A 10,553-nucleotide genomic window follows, 5' to 3' on the forward strand; every position below is an offset into this window, starting at 1 on the left:
AAACTTAGAGTTTGGTTGTGGCCTCCCAACACCAAACTTAGAGTTTGATTGTGGGGGCTTTGTTTGACTCTGTATTGAGAGAAACTTTTCATGCTTCCTCTCCATGGTTGCAGAGGAGTATCCTTGAGCTTTAAACACAAGGTAGTCCCCATTTAATTGAAGGACTAGCTCTCCTCTGTCAACATCAATCACAGCTCCTGCTGTGGCTAGGAAGGGTCTTCTAAGGATGATGCATTCATCCTCCTCCTTCCTAGTGTCTAAGATTATGAAATCAGCAGGGATGTAAAGGCCTTTAACCTTTACTAACACGTCCTCTACTAATCCATAAGCTTGGCTTTGTGATCCGTCTGCCATCTCTAATGAGAATATGTCAGGTTGTACCTCAATGATCCCCAGCTTCTCCATTACAGAGAGTGGCATAAGGTTTATGCCTGACCCTAGGTCACACAGAGCCTTCTCAAAGGTCATGGTGACCATGGTACATGGTATTAAGAATTTATCAGGATCTTGTCTCTTTTAAGGTAGAGTTTGCTGAACCCAAGTATCTAGTTCACTAATGAGCAAGGGAGGTTCATCTTCCCAAGTCTCATTACCAAATAACTTGGCATTCAGCTTCATGATAGCTCCCAGATATTGAGCAACTTGCTCTCCAGTTACATCTTCATTCTCTTCAGAGGAAGAATAGTCTTCAGAGCTCATGAATGGCAGAAGGAGGTTTAATGGGATCTCTATGGTCTCTGTATGAGTCTGAGATTCCTTTAGGTCCTCAATAAGGAACTCCTTCTTGTCTGGGAGATGTCCCATGAGGTCTTTCTCATTGGGATTCACGTCCTCCCCTTCCTCCTTGGATTCGGCCATATTGACAATATCAATGGCCTTGCACTCTCTTTTTGGATTTTCTTCAGTATTGCTTGGGAGAGTACTAGGAGGAGTTTCAGTGACTTTCTTACTCAGCTGGCCCACTTGTGCCTCCAAATTTCTGATGGATGACCTTGTTTCACTCATGAAACTTAAAGTGGCCTTAGACAGATCAGAGACTATGTTTGCTAAGCTAGAGGTGCTCTGCTCAGAATTCTCTGTCTGTTGCTGAGAAGATAATGGAAAAGGCTTGCTATTGCTGAGCCTATGTCTTCCACCATTATTAAAGCCTTGTTAAGGCTTTTGTTGATCCTTCTATGAGAAATTTGGATGATTTCTCCATGATGAATTATAGGTGTTTCCATAAGGTTCACCCATGTAATTTACCTCTGCCATTGCAGGGTTCTCAGGATCATAAGCTTCTTCTTCAAAAGATGCCTCTTTAGTACTGTTGGATGCATTTTGCCATCCATTCAGACTTTGAGAAATCATGTTGACTTGCTGAGTCAACATTTTGTTCTGAGTCAATATGGCATGCAGAGCATCTATTTCAAGAACTCTCTTCCTCTGAGGCGTTCCATTATTCAAGAAATTCCTCTCAAAAGTGTACATGAACTGGTTATTTGCAACCATGTCAATAAGTTCTTGAGCTTCTACAGGTGTTTTCTTTAGGTGAATGGATCCACCTGTAGAATGGTCCAGTGACATCTTAGAGAACTCAGATAGACCATAATAGAATATATCCAAAATGGTCCATTCTGAAAGTATGTCAGAAGGACACCTTTTGGTCATCTGCTTGAATTTTTCCCAAGCTTCATAGAGGGATTCACCATCTTTTTGTTTGAAGTTCTGAACATCCACTCTAAGCTTGATAAGCTTTTGAGGAGGAAAGAACTTAGCCAAGAAGGCCGTGACCAGCTTATCCCAAGAGTCCAGGCTATCTTTAGGTTGAGAGTCCAACCATGTTCTAGCCCTGTCTCTTACAGCAAAAGAGAAAAGCATGAGCATGTAGACTTCAGGATCTACTCCATTAGTCTTAAAAGTCTCACATATCTGCAAGAACTCAGTTAAAAACTGGTAGGAATCCTCTAATGGAAATCCATGAAACTTGCAGTTCTGTTGCATTAGAGCAACTAGTTGAGGTTTTAACTCAAAATTGTTTGCCCCAATGGCAGGAATTGAGATGCTTCTTCCATCAAATTTGGAAGTAGGTGTAGTATAATCACCAAGCATCCTCCTTGCATTATTGTTGTTGGGTTCGGCTGCCATATCCTTTTCTTGCTCGAAAATTTCAGTAAGGTTGTCTCTGGCTTGTTGTAATTTAGCTTCTCTTAGTTTCTTCTTCAGAGTCCTTTCAGGTTCAGGATCAGCTTCAACAAGAATGCCTTTTTCCTTGTTCCTGCTCATATAAAAAAGAAGAGAACATAAAAGGAAGAGGAATCCTCTATGTCACAGTATAGAGATTCCTTTATGTTAGTAGAAGAATAAAAGAATAGAAGAAGGAAAAGAGTTAAGAATCCAAACACAAGGGGGAGGATAGGTTCGAATTCTTGAGGTGAAGAGAAGTGTTAGTAGATAAATAAATAAATAGAAGAAGATGAGAGAGGGAGAAATTTGAAAATAAATTTTGAAAAAGGGTTAGTGATTTTTGAAAATTAAGAGAAGAAATAAAAATTAAAATTAAAATTTGAAACAATTACTTAATTAAAAGAATTTTGAAAAAGAGGGAGGTAATTTTTGAAAATTAGAGAGAGGAAAGTAGTTACGTGGTTTTGAAAAAGATAAGAAACAAACAAAAAGTCAATTAGTTAGTTGAAAAAGATTTGAAATTCAATTTTGAAAAGATAAGAAGTTAGAAAAGATATTTTGAAATCAAATTTTTGAAAAAGATAAAAAGATATGATAGAAAAGATATTTTGAAAAAGATTTAATTTTTAAAATTAAAATTAATTACTTGACTAACATGAAACTAAAAGATATGATTCTAGAATTTAAAGATTGAACCTTTCTTAACAAGAAAGTAACAAACTTCAAATTTTTGAATTAATCACATTAATTGTTAGTAAATTTTCGAAATTAAAGATAAAATTAAGAAAAAAAGATTTTTGAAAAATATTTTAAAAAAATTTCGAAAATTAATAAGAAAAATGAAAGAGATTTGATTTTTGAAAAAAATTTTGGAAAGATAAGATTTTTAAAATGAAAATTTGACTTGACTTAAAAGAAACAACTTATTTTAAAATTTTTTTTGACCAAGTCAACCCAAATTTTCGAAATTTATGAGAGAAAAAAGGAAAAGATATTTTTTTGATTTTTGAATTTTTAATGATGAGAGAGAAAAACACAAATATGACTCAAAACATAAAATTTATGGATCAAACACATGATGCATGCAAGAACACTATGAATGTCAAGATGAACATTAAGAACACTTTGAAGATCATGATGAACATCAAGAACTTATTTTTGAAAAATTTTTAAGAAAAGAAAAACATGCAAGTCACCAAACTTAGAAATTTTTAATGCTTAGACACTATGAATGCAAGAATGCATATGAAAAACAACAAAAGATAGAAAACAAGAAAATGTCAAGATCAAACAAGAAGACTTGTCAAGAACAACTTGAAGATCATGAAGAACACATGAATGAGTTTTCGAAAAATGCATAAATTTTTAAAAACATGCAATTGACACCAAACATAAAAATTGACTCAAGACTCAAACAAGAAACACAAAAAACTTTTGATTTTTAAGATTTTATTAATTTTTTGGATTTTTATTTTATTTTTTCGAAAATAAATAGGAAAGAGAAAATAAGAAATTCAAAATTTTTAATAAGAATTCTAGGAATCTTTTAATGTTAGCCTAAAGCTTTGATCCAGGAGTTGGACATGGCTTAATAGCCAGCCGGCTTTAGGATATAAATCAGGCATGCAATAGTTGATACTTCATCTAACTCCATATACATGCCTTTTATGTTGACAAGTGGAAGTCTCAATCCAAAAGAATTTGGATATGGCTTTACAGCCAACCAGGCTTCAACATGTTACCATGAAACTCTAGAATTCATTCTTAAAAATTTAGAATAATTTTTGAAAACAAAAGGGAAATTTTTCTTGAAAGATTTTTGAAATTTTTTTTGAAAATAGAACAAAAAGAAAATTACCTAATCTGAGCAACAAGATGAACCGTTAGTTGTTTAAACTCGAACAATGACGCCAAAAACTTGGTGCGCGTAAATTGTGATCATTAACAATGGCGCCAATAGACTTGGAGCTCTCAAACGTGAATCACACTTTGTCACAATTTCGCACAACTAACCAGCAAGTGCACTGGGTCGTCCATGTAATACCTTACGTGAGTAAGGGTCGATCGCACGGGATTATTGGTATAAAGCAAGCTATGGTCATCTTGTAAATCTCAGTTAGGCGGATTCAAATGGTTATAATGGTTTTTGAAAATTATAATAAATAAAGCATAAAATAAAGATAGAGATACTTATTGTTCCGAGGGTTACCTGAAACTAGAGGTCGATCTCTGTTGAGATCTCTTGCGTGGGTCGAAACTGTTGTGTCCCACTTGATGATGGTGGTTGGAGCCGCCGTGTCCGACTTGTTGGACTGGGTGACAATGCTGATCCTTCGTCCCCGGAGGGTGGGGGGTACTTGCAAGGGACTCCGATGCTTAAGTTAGCAAGGGTATTAAGCAGGTATTGAGTAGAATCAGAATATGAGTTATACCTGGGTGCTCCAGTGTATTTATAGTGTTGAGACGTGACCTTTGTTGGATAAGATAAGTTAGTTATCTTATCTTATCTTTATCTTTAGGGTTGAGGTCGAAACCGCCCTTATCTCTATAGGCTTAGGCCGTCTTAGGATTTGGGTCGTGTTCCTCCATTTGGGCCCTTTACTGGGCTCTCTTGTCGATTTGGCCGAGCTCTCTGAGAAGAGGTCGGATAGTATGACCTGAAGAGGTCGGTCGCTTTATCTTCAATCATCCCAGGTCGGATAGCTCGACCCAGGGTATGAACAGTGCCCCTACTTGAGCTCGGTCTTCTTTTCTGAGGTCGAGTCATAGACTTCGGTCCTTCTTGAGGCCGAACTCAAGCATTTTTGTCGATTCCCCTTGTAGAAGTTTTTGAATGTAGAACGTTTTCTTCTAAAAGCGCGTGCTTTTATATCGGCGCTTTGGAAACGTGAGAGGGTTTAATGCCTTTATTTAACATTAATTGCCCCGTTTCTCCTAGGCCCTTTTATTTTGATTTTGAAAACCCAGAAACGGTTTTTCTTCTTCATGCATTTCGTAACTTCTTCGCATTTCTCTCTTCTCTCATTTTTAACTTTTCCTCTGTGTTTGCTCTGATTTGCCTTACTCTTTCTCTGCGCCGTTTCGTTTCGGTACTCCGTTGGTGCTTCCTTTGAGAGACGTTTTGCTGCCCCAGCTTTTCATTTTCTTCAGGACTTTCCAGGTTCGGTTTCTACTTTCCGTTTCCTTACTTCTTTTACTTTTGACCTTCGGTTTATGATAAAGTTTTGGTTTTGCTTGCATGCCTGTTTGAAAAACTTGAATCTTTTTGCATTTGTCATGTCTGTTTATCGCCGTGTGTTCTGGGGCTTCTTTCATTTTCTGCATGATCGCTTTTTGCTTAATGCCTTTAGAGCTTTCGCTTGTTATTGCCTTTCCTGTTTGTACTTTTGATGGTGTTTTTTGCCTAATTCTGGAAAAGGTTGTATCTTTGGTGTTGTTCTGTTTGGCATTGTTGACATTGACAGTGCTTTTGCTGGTAGACTGTAGAAAGATAGTTGCTTTAATGACTTTCCCATTTTATATCTTGCTGGACAAATGCTTGTTGCTTGAGGCCTTGTTTCCTTGTTTTCGAGAAACGTTGGGGTGTAGGTTTTTTCCCAGGGACCTTGCTTTGTTGTTGCTGCCTCCAAAGGATGCCCCAAGACTTTTGGTTTGAGTCTTGGGGTTTTCCTTTTCTACATGCCTCGTCTGTATGATATTTAAGTTTGCTTTCTACCTTCTCCGAGATGTTTTTAGTAACCCCGTCTTCTTTTCTTCCTTGTAGGATTAGTTGGCCCTATGTCTTCTCGCAATAACATCGTAGAGATGTCTTCCAGAGTTCCCGAGGGGATGTCCGACTGGCTGGACTCCCTTGTCTTGTTGTGTGTTTCTGTTGTGGATGCCGAGTTTTGTGCTGAACTGAGGAAGCGTCATAGGATTTGTGGTAACAACGCTCGTGAGGAGGATTATGAGCTTGTTGCCCCTGACTCTGATGAGAGAGTTTGCTTTCTGACTTCTATCGAGGGAGAGCGTCCCTTCTTTTATGCTTACGAGTACTTTTTCAGTCAGTTGAACGTTTCTTTTCCTTTTACCGCCTTTGAGACCGACCTGCTGTGGTCGTGTAATATTGCTCCTTCCCAGCTTCACCCCAATTCATGGGGTTTTATTAAGATTTTTCAACTTTTCTGCCGTGAACTAGATGTATCTCCTTCCCAGACTTTGTTCCTTTATTTGTTTGTTTCCGCCAAGCCCGGTGGTTCCTCAAAAAAGAAAGCTTCTTGGGTTTCTTTTCGGTCCGCCCAGGGGCACAAAGTGTTTGCTATGTATGATGAGTCTTTTAAGGACTTTAAGAACTACTTTTTCAAAGTTCGAGCTGTTGAGGGGGTCCGCCCCTTTTTTCTTGATGAAAACGACGAGCCCTCCTTCCCCCTAGAGTGGCAAAAAGATGTACGAGTATCTCGCTACACTTGGGAGATGCTAGATGACGTTGAACGCGGTTTTATGGTTGTCCTTGAGGATCTTTGGGGGAAACCACCTCATCTTGATACGAAGATGATGAGCGGATAATTTATACGCTTTTTGGCATTGTTTTTAGGTAGTTTTTAGTAAGTTCAAGCTACTTTTAGGGATGTTTTCATTAGTTTTTATGTTAAATTCACATTTCTGGACTTTACTATGAGTTTGTGTGTTTTTTTGTGATTTCAAGTAATTTCTGGCTGAAATTGAGGGACCTGAGCAAAACTCTGAAAAAGGGCTGACAAAAGGACTGCTGATGCTGTTGGATTCTGACCTCCCTGCACTCGAAATGGATTTTCTGGAGCTACAGAACTCCAAATGGCGCGCTCTCAACGGCGTTGGAAAGTAGACATCCAGAGCTTTCCAGCAATATATAATAGTCCATACTTTATTCGGAAATTGACGACGTAACTTGGCGTTGAACGCCAAGTACATGCTGCTGTTTGGAGTTAAACGCCAGAAAAACGTCATGATCCGGAGTTGAACGCCCAAAACATGTTATAACTTGGAGTTCAACTCCAAGAAAAGCCTCAGCTCGTGGATAGATCAAGCTCAGCCCAAGCATACACCAAGTGGGCCCCGGAAGTGGATTTATGCATCAATTACTTACTCATGTAAACCCTAGTAGCTAGTCTAGTATATATAGGACATTTAACTATTGTATTAGACATCTTTTGATCACTTTAGATCTAAGGAACATCTTGGGGATGATTAGTTCTCAGATCATGGGGGCTGGCCATTCGGCCATGCCTGAACCTTTCACTTATGTATTTTCAACGGTGGAGTTTCTGCACACCATAGATTAAGGGTGTGGAGCTCTGTGGTATGCGAAATTGTGATCACTACTTTTCTCAACTCAAATAATCCCTAGTAATGGCCCCAAAGACTTGGTGCTCAATACCATGGCATAAACACAACTTCGCACAACTAACCAGCAAGTGCACTGGTCGTCCAAGTAATAAACCTTACGCGAGTAAGGGACGATCCCACGGAGATTGTTGGTATGAAGCAAGCTATGGTCACCTTGTAAATCTCAGTCAGGCAGACTCAAATGGTTATGGATGATATATGAATAAAACATAAAGATAAGATAGAGATACTTATGTAATTCATTGGTGAGAACTTCAGATAAGCGAATAGAGATGCTTTGTCCCTTCTGTCTCTCTGCTTTCCTACTGTCTTCATCCAATCCTTCTTACTCCTTTCCATGGCAAGCTGTATGCAAGGGTTTCACCGTTGTCAGTGGCTACCTCCCATCCTCTCAGTGGAAATGTTCAACGCACCCTGTCACGGCACGGCTATCCAGCTGTCGGTTCTCGATCATGTAGGAATAGAATCCAGTGATTCTTTTGCGTCTGTCACTAACGCCCACAATCGCGAGTTTGAAGCTCGTCACAGTCATTCAATCATTGAATCCTACTCAGAATACCACAGACAAGGTTTAGACCTTCCAGATTCTCTTGAATGCCGCCATCAATTCTAGCTTATACCACGAATATTCCGGTTAAAGAACCCAAGAGATAAACATTAGAGCCTTGTTTGCTTGTAGAACGGAGGTGGTTGTCAGTCACGCGTTCATAAGTGAGAATGATGATGAGCGTCACATAATCATCACATTCATCAAGTTCTTGAGTGCGAATGAATATCTTGAAATAAGAACAAGCTGAATTGAATAGAAGAACAATAGTAATTGCATTAATACTCGAGGTACAGCAGAGCTCCACACCTTAATCTATGGTGTGTAGAAACTCCACCGTTGAAAATACATAAGAACAAGGTCTAGGCATGGCCGTGAGACCAGCCCCCAGTGATCAAAAGATTCAAAGACCTAAAGATGATCTAAGATCCAAAGATGAAAATACAAATAGCAAAAGGTCCTATATATAGGGAACTAGTAGCTTAAGAATTACAAAGATGAGTAAAAGACATAAAAATCCACTTCCGGGCCCACTTGGTGTGTGCTTGGGCTGAGCATTAAAGTATTTTCGTATAGAGACTCTTCTTGGAGTTAAACGCCAGCTTTTGTGCCAGTTTGGGCGTTTAACTCCCATTTGGGTGCCAGTGCCGGCGTTTAACGCTGGGAATTCAGAAGGTGACTTTGAACGCCGGTTTGGGCCATCAAATCTTGGGCAAAGTATGGACTATCATATATTGCTGGAAAGCCCAGGATGTCTGCTTTCCAAAGCCATTGAGAGCGCGTCAATTGGGCTTCTGTAGCTCCAGAAAATCCACTTCGAGTGCAGGGAGGTCAGAATCCAACAGCATCTGCAGTCCTTTTCAGTCTCTGAATCAGATTTTTGCTCAGGTCCCTCAATTTCAGCCAGAAAATACCTGAAATCACAGAAAAATACACAAACTCATTGTAAAGTCCAGAAAAGTAAATTTTAATTAAAAACTAATAAAAATATACTAAAAACTAACTAAATCATACTAAAAACATACTAAAAACAATGCCAAAAAGCGTACAAATTATCCGCTCATCACAGCACCAAACTTAAATTGTTGCTTGTCCTCAAGCAACTGAAAATCAAATAAGATAAAAAGAAGAGAATATGCAATGAATTCTAAAAACATCTATGAAGATCAGTATTAATTAGATGAGCGGGGCTTTTAGCTTTTTGCCTCTGAACAGTTTTGGCATCTCACTCTATCCTTTGAAATTCAGAATGATTGGCTTCTTTAGGAACTCAGAATCCAGATAGTGTCATTGATTCTCCTAGTTAAGTATGATGATTCTTGAACACAGCTACTTTATGAGTCTTGGCCGTGGCCCAAAGCACTCTGTCTTCCAGTATTACCACCGGATACATACATGCCACAGACACATAATTGGGTGAACCTTTTCAGAGGTGTCCAGGGTTCTTAAGCACACTCTTTTTGCCTTGGATCACAACTCTTATTTCTTTCTTTTTTTCTTTCTTTTTCTCTTTTTCCCTTTTTTTTCTTCGCTTTTTCTTCTTTTTTTTTGTATTCACTGCTTTTTCTTGCTTCAAGAATCATTTTTATGATTTTTCAGATCCTCAGTAACATGTCTCCTTTTTCATCATTCTTTCAAGAGCCAACAATTTTAACATTCATGAACCACAAATTCAAAAGACATATGCACTGTTCAAGCATACATTCAAAAAACAAAAGTGTTGCCACCACATCAAAATAATTAATCTGTTATAAAATTCAAAATTCATGCAATTCTTCTCTTTTTCAATTAAGAACATTGTTTATTTAAGAGAGGTGATGGATTCATAGGACATTCATAACTTTAAGGCATAGACACTAAGACACTAATGATCATAAGACACAAACATGGATAAACATAAGCATGAAAATTCGAAAAACAAGAAAATAAAGAACAAGGAGATTAAAGAACGGGTCCACCTCAGTGATGGCGGCTTGTTCTTCCTCTTGAAGGTCTTATGGAGTGCTTGAGCTCCTCAATGTCTCTTCCTTGTCTTTGTTGCTCCTCTCTCATGATTCTTTGATCTTCTCTAATTTCATGGAGGAGGATGGAATGTTCTTGGTGCTCCACCCTTAGTTGTCCCATGTTGGAACTCAATTCTCCTAGGGAGGTGTTAATTTGCTCCCAATAGTTTTGTGGAGGAAAGTGCATCCCTTGAGGTATCTCAGGGATTTCATGATGATGAGATCTCTTGTTTGCTCCATCCTTTTCTTAGTGATGGGCTTGTCTTCATCAATGGGAATGTCTCCCTCTATGTCAACTCCAACTGAATAATAGAGGTCACAAATGAGATGAGGAAAGGCTAACCTTGCCAAGGTAGAGGACTTGTCCGCCACCTTATAGAGTTCTTGGGCTATAACCTCATGAACTTCTACTTCTTCTCCAATCATGATGCTATGAATCATGATGGCCCAGTCTATAGTAACTTCAGACCGGT

The 10,553-nt window shown here is 38.6% G+C and overlaps 1 non-coding gene across 1 annotated transcript; it reads left to right on the forward strand.

The window, feature by feature from the left end:
* Positions 1 to 1,624: 1,624 nt before the first annotated feature.
* Positions 1,625 to 1,728, forward strand: LOC130964940 (small nucleolar RNA R71). Its single transcript, XR_009081003.1, has one exon. It is a non-coding gene; the product is annotated as a small nucleolar RNA R71 (small nucleolar RNA).
* Positions 1,729 to 10,553: the final 8,825 nt, after the last annotated feature.

This window comes from Arachis stenosperma, chromosome 2 (genome assembly GCF_014773155.1).
Source record: "Arachis stenosperma cultivar V10309 chromosome 2, arast.V10309.gnm1.PFL2, whole genome shotgun sequence".
Taxonomy (NCBI): domain Eukaryota; kingdom Viridiplantae; phylum Streptophyta; class Magnoliopsida; order Fabales; family Fabaceae; genus Arachis; species Arachis stenosperma.